The sequence below is a fragment of the Hordeum vulgare genome, chromosome 6H, assembly GCF_904849725.1.
Source record: "Hordeum vulgare subsp. vulgare chromosome 6H, MorexV3_pseudomolecules_assembly, whole genome shotgun sequence".
Taxonomy (NCBI): domain Eukaryota; kingdom Viridiplantae; phylum Streptophyta; class Magnoliopsida; order Poales; family Poaceae; genus Hordeum; species Hordeum vulgare.
Genome location: NC_058523.1, coordinates 503,047,019 through 503,061,645, shown reverse-complemented (window position 1 = coordinate 503,061,645; position 14,627 = coordinate 503,047,019).

The following is a 14,627-nucleotide window of genomic DNA, read 5'->3' as shown; positions in this document are numbered from 1 at the left end:
TATGAATATATGTATACATGAAATATTATCAATAAACATTTAAATGCATTCAAAACAAAATAGACTTCTTCTTCAGTACAATCCTCGAACACAACAACGGTTTAGATTGAATGATACTCTTTCACAAAAAAGGGTAGGATGGTCTTTTTCCCTGTTCCAACGTAAGCGCGTCAGCCTCGCGGCGTCAGCGGACGGTCGGGCGACGTACAGGTACCTGGGGTACGCGTCGTACCCGCGCCAGCTCACGTGGCGCGTCGTCTCCACGTCACCCCGCATCGCCCTGACCGCGGTCAAACCAGACCCCTTCGCGCCGATTCCAGATTGACTGTCGGTTCCCGAGGCCGCCGCCATTAATCCCGTCTGTGTCGTCAGTTCGCCGTCTCCCGAGACCGCCGCCATTAATCCCGCCTGCGTCGTCAGTTTGCTGTCTCCCGAGGCCCGCCGTATTAACGCCGGACGCCGTCGCCTATTGACCGTCGGTCCGCCGTCTCCCGAGGCCCGGCACATTAACGCGTGATGCCGCCGCCTATTGATCGTTGGTCCTGCCATCTCCCGAGGCCGGCGCATTAACGCGTGAAGCTGTCGTTTCCCGAGGCTCGTCGCCTCCCTGAGGCAATGCATTTACTCCGGGGGAGTAACGCTGCCCAACCGCCCCGTCGCCTCCCCTTCCCCCGACGGTCTATATAAAGCCGACGTCGCCAAGACGCGTGGTACGTCCCAAACGTATCTATAATTTCTGCTTGTTCCATGATCTTTTGGATGACATTGTTATATGTTTTTCTACACTTTTATATCATTTTACACATATTTGGACTAACCTGCTAACTTTGTGCATCCAATGTCAGTTTCTCTTTGCTCATGTCTATTTTGCAGGGGCTTTTACCCAATTTTCCGAAGCCCAAAAAATTCCAGAAAAAAAAGTATAAAATCAGCGAAACAGAAGCTTCCGGATCACCGAAGATGGGCCAGAGGGGGCGAGGGGCTGCCCAAGCGACCTGCTGGCGCGGCCAGGCCCTAGGCCGCGCCAGGAGGCCGCCTGGGTGGGCCCCACCTCCTCCGGTGCCCTCCTTTGGCCTATATTTAGATTCCCGAGAGGAAACCCTTTCAGACTTTCTGGAATCGCGAATTTCTCCATCGTTCCACCGCCGCAGCGCTTCCGAGATCGGGAGCGTCAGGAGACCTCTTTCCGGCACCCTGCCGGAGGGAGGATTGACCTCTGGGAGCTTCTCCACCGCCATGGACGCTTCTCGGACGTGCCGTGAGTAGTCCTCCTTGGACCATGAGTCCATGACCAGTAGCTATGTGATGTCTGTTGGAATTATGCCCTAGAAGCAATAATAAATATAGTTATTATTATAATTTCTGTATCAAGATAATCGTTTATTATCCATGCTATAATTGTATTGAATGAAGACTCATTTACATGTGTGGATACATAGACAAAACACTGTCCCTAGCAAGCCTCTAGTTGGCTAGCCAGTTGATCAAAGATAGTCAGTGTCTTCTGATTATGAAAGTTGTTGCTTGATAACTGGATCACGTCATTAGGAGAATCACGTGATGGACTAGACCCAAACTAATAGACGTAGCATGTTGATCGTGTCATTTTGTTGCTACTGTTTTCTGCGTGTCAAGTATTTGTTCCTATGACCATGAGATCATATAACTCACTAACACCGGAGGAATACTTTGTGTGTATCAAACGTCGCAACGTAACTGGGTGACTATAAAGATGCTCTACAGGTATCTCCGAAGGTGTTCGTTGAGTTAGTATGGATCAAGACTGGGATTTGTCACTCCGTGTGACGGAGAGGTATCTCGGGGCCCACTCGGTAATACAACATCACACACAAGCCTTGCAAGCAATGTAACTTAGTGTAAGTTGCGGGATCTTGTATTACGGAACGAGTAAAGAGACTTGCTGGTAAACGAGATTGAAATAGGTATGTGGATACTGACGATCGAATCTCGGGCAAGTAACATACCGAAGGACAAAGGGAATGACATACGGGATTATATGAATCCTTGGCACTGAGGTTCAAACGATAAGATCTTCGTAGAATATGTAGGATCCAATATGGGCATCCAGGTCCCGCTATTGGATATTGACCGAGGAGTCTCTCGGGTCATGTCTACATAGTTCTCGAACCCGCAGGGTCTGCACACTTAAGGTTCGACGTTGTTTTATGTGTATTTGAGTTATATGGTTGGTTACCAAATGTTGTTCAGAGTCCCTGATGAGATCACGGACGTCACGAGGGTTTCCGGAATGGTCCGGAAACGAAGATTGATATATAGGATGACCTCATTTGATTACCGGAAGGTTTTCAGAGTTACCGGGAATGTACCGGGAATGAAGAATGGGTTCCGGGAGTTCACCGGGGGGGGGGGGGCAACCCAACCCGGGGAAGCCCATAGGCCTTGTGTAACATCCCAAAATTATAAATTTTGGAATGTTAATATAATCATTAGATTGATTGTTTGTTGGTTGCTTCAGTGACTGAAACTTGTGTGAGATTTGAAACTTTTCGAAGCTTTTGAAAGAGAAGGAATAAAATGACTTTCCCCTTCTCCGCTGAATTCAAATTCAAGCTTTTGAAAATCCAAGAGAGAAGATGACATGACTTCTTCAATTATAAAGAATTTGAACGGAGATATTTGCATTGGATTCTTTTGCATGTCCATTTCTTTCTCCTCGCACGAAAAGCCCGGGAAATACTCTCTTGCACGCAAGAGAGAGAGAGCGGAGGAAAATGACCCTCCAACGTACGGGCAAATTTCTGAGATATTTGAGCCAAGAAACCCAAGGTTTATTTGCAAAAATATTTGCAAAGAGAAATAAAGCAATTTAGGGAATTTTTGAAAAAAAACATTTTTTTAAAGTTTTTATTTTTGCCGTGGAAAAATGCCCATCATCTATATTTTATTTTTGTGATAATTTTAGTATATAAAAACTCTTTATTCCGAATTGATTTGATTTCCTTTTTAACGTTTTAGTTTCCTAGTTTTGAAAATAGGAAGAAAATCCCTTTTATTAGGAAATACCCCCTGGCCCATTAAACACTTTCCTATTTTTGGCCCAACAAGAGATCTTCTTCTTCCTCCTCTCTCTCTCTCACGTGACAGGAAGCTTTCCTTCCATGGAGAGGAGATCCCCTCCTCCGGGATTCGCGACGCACATACCTTCCCGGCGCCTCCCGTCGCCTCTATAAGAAGCCCCTCGTCCTCCTCGTTCCATTCCCGTTCAAACCGCCGCCTCTCCTCGCCCCTAGCTCGTGCACCCCTCGCCGGAATCGTCACCGGAAAACTCACCGGAGAGCTACCAGGAACTCCACCTCGCCACCCCTGCACCCCTTCACCTTCGGCCACCTCTCCCACCACTTCGACCTCACCACTCCACCCCCTCCACCGCCCCCTGCTGCCCTACAGCCCCTTCTCCACCTCCCCATCACCATTAGCAGTAGCAACCAGCAGTTTTTTTCTCCTCCACCTCGCCCCTACAGCCCCCCTCTCCACCTCGCCCCCTCCCCTCCCAGGAGCACCCCCACCTTCGGCCCCCCTTCCCCCTCCTCCCGCCGGCTCCTCCCCACCCCACCGGCACCCACCTCACCTCGGCCAGCCATAGCCAGCGAGGAAAGCAACCTCCCAGCCACGGTAATCTCTCTCCCACCTCTCTGTTTTTCCTTTTTTTTGTTAGTAACCGTTGGATCTAAAAGGTATGGCATATATTAGATTCTCAGGTAACCCTTCGGTTTAGTTTAGAAAACCAATGGTTTTTATTTCACTTATTCCTTTAACCAGCAAATTTTGTTAAGCCTAGGCCGTTTGCTCCTAAGTTAGCAGCAAACACCTCCCGCAACCAATAGCAACATGCCACATGTACCCCCTATTTGTAGATAGTTAGCTTCAGTTTTTTCCGTCTAAATTACAAAAACAGAAAGTTTCTGTTTTGTTTTGGCCACAACTTTTGATCCCAAAGTCCAATGATAGTGATTATTTTTCCAATAGCTCAAAAATTTCCTGTAGTTTTTAAAAACATATAATTTGTCTATGTTTGAAATTTTTAAATATAAGTTAGAGCAGATTTAGTTTAAACCTTGTTTTGCCTATTCCAGGAGTTTAAAAATAGATTTTAATTTGATTCCTTTTGGTACTGATCACTAGTGATCCTATTTATCAGTGGTAAACATTTCAGATTTGTTTGAGTATTTTAGCTCACTGTTTCATGTGAAACAATTTCTGTTTCACCTCTTTTAGGATTTCGGCTAAATTCCTTTTCTAGCTTTGTTTTAAAATATTTTATTTATTATTTCAGAAATATTATGTTTTGTTTCTGTTAGATAAACAGTAGTTTTGCAACAAGTTTTTATTTTATTTTAATTTGTTTTCATGAAATCAATTCTAGTTCCTTAGTAACTTGCAATTGTTTTCCGCATTGTTTCAAATCCCGTTTGGGAATACTTTCAAATAGTTTTGTGAAAAATACTCTATTTTATCTTAGTTAAACTTATATCTTAGTTCCTTGTTATTATTTTCTGTTAGACAAAAAAACTATTTAGTGTTTGACGTAGTAGAAGATTCTCTAGTCTTATTTGAAGTTTCTTTCGGATTCTTATTCACTCTCTTCTTCGTTTTGATTGCTAGAATGATTGCTAGTATGAGTGCTTATGTGAATGATATGTTTGTTATATAGATTTCATCGGAGAGTGACGAGTAGTCTATCAAGTTATTTTCTCGAGAAATTCTTCTTCGTCAACATCACAGGCAAGTCACTTTGATCATACTATCACCCATGTTTTATGCATTATAGTTCTACCATCCTATGCCCAATTGCATGCTGCCTAGGTACTTGGAAACTTTAGCATAAGTTGTAGTATCATGTGGTAGGAACACACCAACCCCGATACTTGGCCCCGGGACGACAACGTTATATTTGCTATGCTTAAGTAGACGGGTTATCGGTTGAGTGTATACCACGAGTGATGCGAGGTTGATATAATAATCAAGACCGGACTAAGACAAGATTTTCAAGACCTCGGACGCAATGCAACACTGGGTGAAGGACGGTTGACCGGCTCCCTGGAAAACCCAGTTGATGCCCGGGATGCTGGAGAGGCCATGTCATCCTGCGGAAAGCTTCACCCAGGCTCAAAGAGACGGACGGATATTTTCAAGACCCAAGGCTTACCTGCACAGCCACAAGTCATTATGGGCTCTGGCTTGGTTGGACAACGCGGCGACTCTGGACAGGCGGTGCTAGCAGATGTAGACGAACGGTAGGAATGGATGGGCACCGACAGGGATTCAGAGGGACCCGTTGAAAGACCATGTTTTGATCATCCGGTCTTCAAACACCCTGAAGTGCGAGGACAAACCCGGAGGCGATCAAATCTTGTGGGGAACGTGTGCAAAACTCTGTAGAGTACTCAAACCTAATCGATTAGCCGTGTCCACGGTCATGGACAACTTGAGCCAAAGGAACTGAAGTTATCTGGATTTCTCAACACCATTATATATATTTGATGAGGGTAATTATTGACAACTCGGGTACGAGAACTGGTTGGCGGAACCATCTCGTTAACAACAAACATTGTAGTAACATTTTGCTTTCAACCCCTCTTGTTGTAGGATAAAAATGGCTTTATGCAAAACTTAGCTCCACCGACCAAATATGCATGTAGAGATAGTTGATTATGACTTTACCCCTCTCTTATGTGACTTGCCGGCATATTCAATATGCTGACCTACACGGCTGCAATGTCTTATGTTGCAGATATTTTTCTTCGACGAGTAAGAGTACGATTCAGGGTTACGGTCTACACTCAACTTGCCGTTGGTGTTTATTGGGACTCCACTCCCTTGACTGCTTCCGCTGAGATATTTAAGGTATATATCAGTTTTATGCTATTTACATGTGATTGCACTTTGATATATACATTGATGTACTGTGTGTGCCAGCATACTGATCCAGGGGTGGCACAGAAGCACAGAGGCTTGACTCGTTTTGAGTCGGGTCGCTACACCTTGAGGGTGGCGCACCAGCCCTTAGTGGGCTGGTGGGACAGCCCAAAAGGGCCCTATGCGCATTGGAAGAAAAATCAAAGAGAAAAGAAAAAAAAGGAGGAGGTGGGAAAGGAAAGAAGGACTCCACCAACCAAACCAAGTAGGACTCGGTTTGGGGGGGAGTCCTTCCCCCCTTTGGCTCGGCCGACCCCCTTGGGGCTCCTTGAGCCCCAAGGCAAGGTCCCCCCTCTCCCACCTATATATATGGAGGTTTTAGGGCTGATTTGAGACGACTTTTTCACGGCAGCCCGACCACATACCTCCACGGTTTTTCCTCTAGATCGCGTTTCTGCGGAGCTCGGGCGGAGCCCTGCTGAGGCAAGGTCATCACCAACCTCCGGAGCGTCGTCACGCTGCCGGAGAACTCTTCTACCTCTCCGTCTCTCTTGCTGGATCAAGAAGGCCGAGATCATCGTCGAGCTATACGTGTGCTGAACGCGGAGGCGCCGTCCGTTCGGCACTAGATCGTGGGACTGATCGCGGGATAGTTCGCGGGGCGGATCGAGGGACGTGAGGACGTTCCACTACATCAACCGCGTTCACTAACGCTTCTGCTGTACGGTCTACAAGGGTACGTAGATCACTCATCCCCTCTCGTAGATGGACATCACCATGGTAGGTCTTCTTGCGCGTAGGAAATTTTTTGTTTCCCATGCGACGTTCCCCAACAGTGGCATCATGAGCTAGGTTCATGCGTAGATGTCTTCTCGAGTAGAACAAAAGTTTTTGTGGGCGGTGATGTGCGTTTTGCTGCCCTCCTTAGTCTTTTCTTGATTTTGCGGTATTGTTGGATTGAAGCGGCTTGGACCGACATTACTCGTACGCTTACGAGAGACTGGTTTCATCGCTACAAGTAACCCCGTTGCTCAAAGATGACTGGCAAGTGTCGGTTTCTCCAACTTTAGTTGAATCGGATTTGACCGAGGAGGTCCTTGGATGAGGTTAAATAGCAACTCATATATCTCCGTTGTGATGTTTGCGTAAGTAAGATGCGATCCTACTAGATACCCATGGTCACCACGTAAAACATGCAACAACAAAATTAGAGGACGTCTAACTTGTTTTTGCAGGGTATGCTTGTGATGTGATATGGCCAACAATGTGATGTGATATATTGGATGTATGAGATGATCATGTTGTAATAGATAATATCGACTTGCATGTCGATGGTACGGCAACTGGCAGGAGCCATAGGGTTGTCTTTATACTAATGTTTGTGCTTGCAGATGCGTTTACTATTTTGCTAGGATGTAGCTTTAGTAGTAATAGCATGAGTAGCACGACAACCCCGATGGCGACACGTTGATGGAGATCATGGTGTGGCACCGGTGACAAGAAGATCGTGCCGGTGCTTTGGGGATGGAGATCAAGAAGCACGTGATGATGGCCATATCATGTCACTTATGAATTGCATGTGATGTTAATTCTTTTATGCACCTTATTTTGCTTAGAACGACGGTAGCATTATGAGGTGATCTCTCACTAAAATTTCAAGATGACATTGTGTTCTCCCCGACTGTGCACCGTTGCTACAGTTCGTCGTTTCGAGACACCACGTGATGACGGGTGTGATAGACTCAACGTTCACATACAACGGGTGCAAAACAGTTGCGCACGCGGAACACCCGGGTTAAGCTTGACGAGCCTAGCATGTGCAGACATGGCCTCAGAACACATGAGACCGAAAGGTCGATCATGAATCGTATAGATGATATGATTAGCATAGGGATGCTTACCACTGAAACTATACTCAACTCACGTGATGATCGGACTTGAGCTAGTGTAAGTGGATCATGAACCACTCAAATGACTATTGAGATGTACTTTTTGAGTGGGAGTTTAGCGAATAATTTGATTAAGTTAAACTCTAATTATCTTGAACATAGTCTAAGTCCACTTTGAATATATTTGTGTTGTAGATCATGGCTCACGCGACAGTCACCCTGAATTTTAATACGTTCTTAGAGAAAGCTAAGTTGAAAGATGATGGAAGCAACTTTGTAGACTGGGCTCGTAATCTTAAAGCTAATCTTACAAGCTGGGAAGAAGGATTATGTCCTTAATGCTGCGCTAGGAGATGAACCACCCGCTACGGCTGATCAGGATGTTAAGAACGCTTGGTTAGCACGTAAGGAGGACTACTCAGTAGTTCAATGTGCAGTCTTGTATGGCTTAGAACCGGGACTTCAACGTCGCTTTGAGCTTCATGGAGCATTTGAGATGTTCCAGGAGTTGAAGTTTATCTTTCAGAAGAACGCCCGGATCGAGAGGTATGAGACCTCCGATAAATTCTATGCTTGCAAGATGGAGGAGAACTCGTCTGTCAGTGAACATGTGCTCAAAATGTCTGGGTACTCAAACCTTCTAGCTGAGCTGGGGATTGAACTCCCGCAAGAGGCTATCACTGACAGAACCCTTCAATCACTGCCACCAAGCTGTAAAGGCTTTGTGTTGAACTACAACATGCAAGGGATGAAAAAGTCACCCGGTGAGTTGTTTGCGATGCTGAAAGTCGCAGAGTCTGAACTCCGTAAAGAGCATCAAGTGTTGATGGTGAATAAGACCACTAGTTTCAAGAGAAAGGCAAAGGTAAGAAGGGTAATTCAAAGAAGAGCGGCAAGCCTGTTGCCAATCCGACGAAGAAACCTAAAGCTGGACCTAAGCCTGAAACAGAGTGTTACTATTGCAAGGGTATGGGTCACTGGAAGCGCAATTGCCCCAAGTATCTGGCAGATAAAAAGGCGGCCAAAGAAAAATCAGGTATATTTGATATACATGTTATTGATGTGTACTTAACCGGCTCTCGTAGTAGTGCCTGAGTATTCGATACCGGTTCTGTTGCTCATATTTGCAACTCGAAACAGGAACTGCGGAATAGACGAAGGCTGGCGAAAGATGAAGTGACGATGCGCGTAGGAAATGGTTCCAAGATTGATGCAATCGCCGTCGGCACAGTTTCACTTCAGTTACCATCAGGATTAGTTATGAACTTGAATCATTGTTATTTAGTGCCTGCGTTGAGCATGAACATTATATCTGGATCTTGTTTATTGCGAGACGGTTACTCTTTTAAATCAGAGAATAATGGTTGTTCTATTTCTATGAGTAACATCTTTTATGGTCATGCACCCAATGTGAGAGGATTGTTCATATTGAATCTTGATAGCGATACACACATACATAACATTGAGACCAAAAGAGTTAGAGTTAACAATGATAGCGCCATATTTTTGTGGCACTGCCGCTTAGGTCATATTGGTGTAAAGCGCATGAAGAAACTCCATGCCGATGGACTTTTGGAGTCACTTGACTTTGATTCACTTGACACGTGCGAACCATGCCTCATGGGCAAGATGACTAAAACTCCGTTCTCCGGAACAATGGAGCGTGCAAGTGACTTGTTGGAAATCATACATACCGATGTGTGTGGTCCAATGAGCGTAGAGGCACGCGGCGGATATTGTTATTTTCTCACCTTCACTGACGATTTGAGTAGATATGGTTATGTCTACTTAATGAAGCACAAGTCTGAAACATTTGAAAAGTTCAAGCAATTTCAGAGTGAAGTTGAAAATCATCGTAACAAGAAGATCAAGTTCCTACGGTCTGATCGTGGGGGTGAATATCTGAGTTTCGAGTTTGGTGCTCACTTAAGACAATGTGGAATTGTTTCACAGTTGACACCGCCTGGAACACCACAGCGTAATGGTGTGTCCGAACGTCGTAATCGTACTTTATTAGAGATGGTGCGATCTATGATGTCTCTTACCGATTTGCCGTTATTGTTTTGGGGTTATGCATTAGAAACAACTGCATTCACTTTAAATAGGGCACCATCAAAATCCGTTGAGACAACACCATACGAACTGTGGTATGGCAAAAGGCCAAAGTTGTCGTTTCTTAAAGTTTGGGGATGTGATGCTTATGTCAAAAAGCTTCAGCCTGAAAAGCTGGAACCCAAAGCGGAAAAGTGCATCTTCATAGGTTACCCAAAAGAGACAGTTGGGTACACCTTCTATCTCAAATCCAAGGGCAAAGTGTTTGTTGCTAAAAACGGAGCTTTTCTCGAGAAGGAGTTTCTCTCGAGAGAATTGAGTGGGAGGAAGATAGAACTTGACGAGGTTGTCGAACCTCTCATCCCTCTGGATGGTGGCGCAGGGCAAGGGGAAACCTCTGTCGTTGCAACGCCGGTTGAGGAGGAAGTTAATGATGATGATCATGAAACTCCGGTTCAAGTTTCTGTCGAACCACGCAGGTCGACGAGACCACGTGCTGCTCCAGAGTGGTACGGTAATCCCGTCTTATCAATCATGTTGTTGGACAACAATGAACCTGCAAATTATGAAGAAGCAATGGTGGGCCCAGATTCCAACAAATGGCTAGAAGCCATGAAGTCCGAGATAGGATCCATGTATGAGAACAAAGTGTGTACTTTGGAGGTACTGCCTGAGGGCCGCAAGGCTATTCAGAACAAATGGATCTTTAAGAGGAAGACGAACGCTGACGGTAATGTGACCGTTTATAAAGCTCGACTTGTGGCAAAGGGTTTTTTACAAGTTCAAGGAGTTGACTACGATGAGACATTCTTACCCGTAGCGATGCTTAAGTCCGTCAGAATCATGTTAGCAATAGCTGCATTTTTCGATTATGAAATCTGGCAGATGGATGTCAAAACGGCGTTCCTTAACGGTTTCCTTAAGGAAGAATTGTATATGATGCAACCCGAAGGTTTTGTCGATCCTAAGAATGCTAACAAGGTGTGCAAGCTCCAGCGATCCATTTATGGACTGGTGCAAGCATCTCAGAGTTGGAACAAACGCTTTGAAGAGGTGATCAAAGCATTTGGGTTTATACAAGTGGTTGGAGAATCTTGTATTTACAATAAAGTGAGTGGGAGCTCTGTGTCATTTCTAATATTATATGTGGATGACATATTGTTGATTGGAAACAACGTAGTGTTTTTGGAGAGCATAAAGGATTACTTGAATAAAAGTTTCTCTATGAAGGACCTAGGAGAAGCTGCTTACATTCTAGGCATTAAGATCTATAGGGATAGATCAAAACGCCTGATAGGACTTTCACAAAGCACATACCTTGATAAAGTTTTGAAGAGGTTCAAAATGGAACAATCCAAGAAGGGGTTCTTGCCAGTTTTACAAGGTACGAGATTGAGTAAGACTCAATGCCCAGCAACTGATGAGGATAGAGAGCATATGCGCTCCGTCCCCTATGCTTCAGCCATAGGCTCTATCATGTATGCAATGCTGTGCACTAGACCGGACGTTAGCGTGGCCATAAGTATGGCAGGTAGGTTCCAGAGTAATACAGGAGTTGATCACTGGACGGCGGTCAAGAATATCCTGAAGTACCTGAAAAGGACTAAGGAGATGTTTCTCGTGTATGGAGGTGACGAAGAGCTCGCCGTAAAAGGTTACGTCGATGCAAGCTTTGACACAGATCCAGACGACTCTAAGTCGCAAACCGGATACATATTTATTCTTAATGGGGGTGCGGTAAGCTGGTGCAGTTCCAAACAAAGCGTCGTAGCAGATTCTACATGTGAAGCGGAGTACATGGCTGCCTCGGAGGCGGTGAAGGAGGGTGTCTGGATGAAGCAGTTCATGACGGATCTTGGAGTGGTGCCAAGCGCACTGAATCCAATAACCTTGTTCTGTGACAACACGAGTGCCATTGCCTTAGCAAAGGAACCACGGTTTCACAAGAAGTCCAGACACATCAAACGACGCTTCAACCTCATCCGCGACTTCGTCGAAGGAGAGGACGTAAATATATGCAAAGTGCACACGGATCTGAATGTAGCAGACCCGCTGACTAAACCTCTTCCACGGCCAAAGCATGATCAACACCAGAACTGTATGGGTGTTAGATTTATTACAATGTAATTCGCATGATGATGTGAGGGCTAGATTATTGACTCTAGTGCAAAGGGGAAACTGTTGGAATTATGCCCTAGAAGCAATAATAAATATAGTTATTATTATAATTCCTGTATCAAGATAATCGTTTATTATCCATGCTATAATTGTATTGAATGAAGACTCATTTACATGTGTGGATACATAGACAAAACACTGTCCCTAGCAAGCCTCTAGTTGGCTAGCCAGTTGATAAAAGATAGTCAGTGTCTTCTGATTATGAACAAGGTGTTGTTGCTTGATAACTGGATCACATCATTAGGAGAATCACGTGATGGACTAGACCCAAACTAATAGATGTAGCATGTTGATCGTGTCATTTTGTTGCTACTGTTTTCTGCGTGTCAAGTATTTGTTCCTATGACCATGAGATCATATAACTCACTAACACCGGAGGAATACTTTGTGTGTATCAAACGTCGCAACGTAACTGGGTGACTATAAAGATGCTCTACAGGTATCTCCGAAGGTGTTCGTTGAGTTAGTATGGATCAAGACTGGGATTTGTCACTCCGTGTGACGGAGAGGTATCTCGGGGCCCACTCGATAATACAACATCACACATAAGCCTTGCAAGCAATGTTACTTAGTGTAAGTTGCGGGATCTTGTATTACGGAACGAGTAAAGAGACTTGCCGGTAAACGAGATTGAAATAGGTATGCGGATACTCACGATCGAATCTCGGGCAAGTAACATACCGAAGGACAAAGGGAATGACATACGGGATTATATGAATCCTTGGCACTGAGGTTCAAACGATAAGATCTTCGTAGAATATGTAGGATCCAATATGGGCATCCAGGTCCCGCTATTGGATATTGACCGAGGAGTCTCTCGGGTCATGTCTACATAGTTCTCGAACCCGCAGGGTCTGCACACTTAAGGTTCGACGTTGTTTTATGTGTATTTGAGTTATATGGTTGGTTACCGAATGTTGTTTGGAGTACCGGATGAGGTCACGGACGTCACGAGGGTTTCCGGAATGGTCCGGAAACAAAGATTGATATATAGGATGACCTCATTTGATTACCGGAAGGTTTTCGGAGTTACCGGGAATATACCGGGAATGACGAATGGGTTCCGGGAGTTCACCGGGGGGGGGGGGGGCAACCCACCCCGGGGAAGCCCATAGGCCTTGAGGGTGGCGCACCAGCCCTTAGTGGGCTGGTGGGACAGCCCAAAAGGGCCCTATGCGCATTGGAAGAAAAATCAAAGAGAAAAAAAAGGAGGAGGTGGGAAAGGAAAGAAGGACTCCACCCACCAAACCAAGTAGGACTCGGTTTGGGGGGGAGTCCTTCCCCCCTTTGGCTCGGCCGACCCCCTTGAGTCTCCTTGAGCCCCAAGGCAAGGTCCCCCTCTCCCACCTATATATACGGAGGTTTTAGGGCTGACTTGAGACTACTTTTTCACGGCAGCCCGACCACATACCTCCACGGTTTTTCCTCTAGATCGCGTTTCTGCGGAGCTCGGGCGGAGCCCTGCTGAGGCAAGGTCATCACCAACCTCCGGAGCGCCGTCACGCTGATAGAGAACTCTTCTACCTCTCCGTCTCTCTTGCTGGATCAAGAAGGCCGAGATCATCGTCGAGCTGTACGTGTGCTGAACGCGGAGGTGCCGTCCGTTCGGCACTAGATCGTGGGACTGATCGCGGGATAGTTCGCGGGGCGGATCGAGGGACGTGAGGACGTTCCACTACATCAACCGCTTTCACTAACGCTTCTGTTGTACGGTCTACAAGGGTACGTAGATCACTCATCCCCTCTCGTAGATGGACATCACCATGGTAGGTCTTCGTGCGCGTAGGAAATTTTTTGTTTCCCATGCGACGTTCCCCAACAATGTCTTCTCTCCAATCAAAGCATCTATGTAATTCTCTTGCTACTGCTATGCTCGGTTTGTTGGGATTCAATGAATTATGAGATTATGTTCAGATTGTTATGAGTTATATATTTGATTATCCTTTTACATTATGTTCCTTAGTGATTCATGCATGTTCTCCATTGCTATTTATTGCTTTGGTCGAGTAGTAGATTGTAACTCCAAGAGGGAGCATTATGCATGATTGTGGGTTCATGCCCCTCGATGTCTAGCTTGAGTGATAGAAACATGAGACTAAGGGATGTGCTTGTTGCCACCAGGGAGAAAACAACGGTGCTTGTGACCACGGTTGCAAGGATTGTTTACCTTACACATAGTTCGTTAATGCAGTTGTTCGTTGATTTGAGTTTACACTTTGGATGGGGTTCGCAACTTAATACGGAGAGATGTTTTGGATAGATATCTCAAGGTGGATGATTAGTAAGTAGATGCTGATGAATAAACGGTCTACTTGTCTTGGCGTACTACCCATTACTATTGAACCTCTAACTATCAAGTAGCATAATTAGCATTGCGGTGCAATCATAATTCTGTCAATTGCCCAACTTTGATTTGTTTACCCAAGCATAGTTGTTTATCGTCTTTTGGGAGAGAGACATCACTAGTGAACATCATGTGACTTCGTCCATATCACCATCATTGTTTACACCTCCATCATTTACCGCTTTCATTAACTTTTCCATTGCAATCACTATTACTTTCCCGCTTGTGTTTTGATCCTTTACAAACTACAAGGCCGGAGAGATTGA